Raw genomic sequence first — 510 nt, forward strand, 5'->3', positions numbered from 1 at the left:
GGCCTGGATGCCAGGCATCGTAACTTTTACCTTGCTGAGTGCTGGATACTGTTGTATTCATTTAACCGTTCTTAACATTTGTTCTGGGAGGCAGTTATGTTTGGCCCTTCTGGGTAATGCTTTTTCTTTCTTTTTTTCTATTTTTATTTTCTTTTTCCCCCTCATCTTCTTGGTGATGGCATGGGTCTCGCTTTCAAGCCTTGTCAGGCAGAAAAAAAGCAGCATCTAGTCTAGAGCTAATCTTTCTTCTATTAAGGCAAAACCTTTCTGCGTAGTCTGCTCAATACCTTACGAATTGTGCGGTGCTTCCCCTCTGGTGGTGAGTGAGCTCTGAAGATGGCTCCCGTATCTCCTTCTGGGAGGTTCCTTCCCAGTTTGGGGTGTTTTCCTCCAGTGCCCGCACTGTCACACCTGGAAGTTTGAAGGGAACTTCTCCAGGTCTCCGGGGTTCTCAAGCCCCGTGCTCTCCTCCGTGCTACCTTGCCCTGCCAACCCCAGCTGTCTTTCTTT

This window comes from Colobus angolensis, unplaced genomic scaffold, assembly GCF_000951035.1.
Source record: "Colobus angolensis palliatus isolate OR3802 unplaced genomic scaffold, Cang.pa_1.0 Scaffold84, whole genome shotgun sequence".
In the NCBI taxonomy this organism is placed as follows: Eukaryota; Metazoa; Chordata; class Mammalia; order Primates; family Cercopithecidae; genus Colobus; species Colobus angolensis.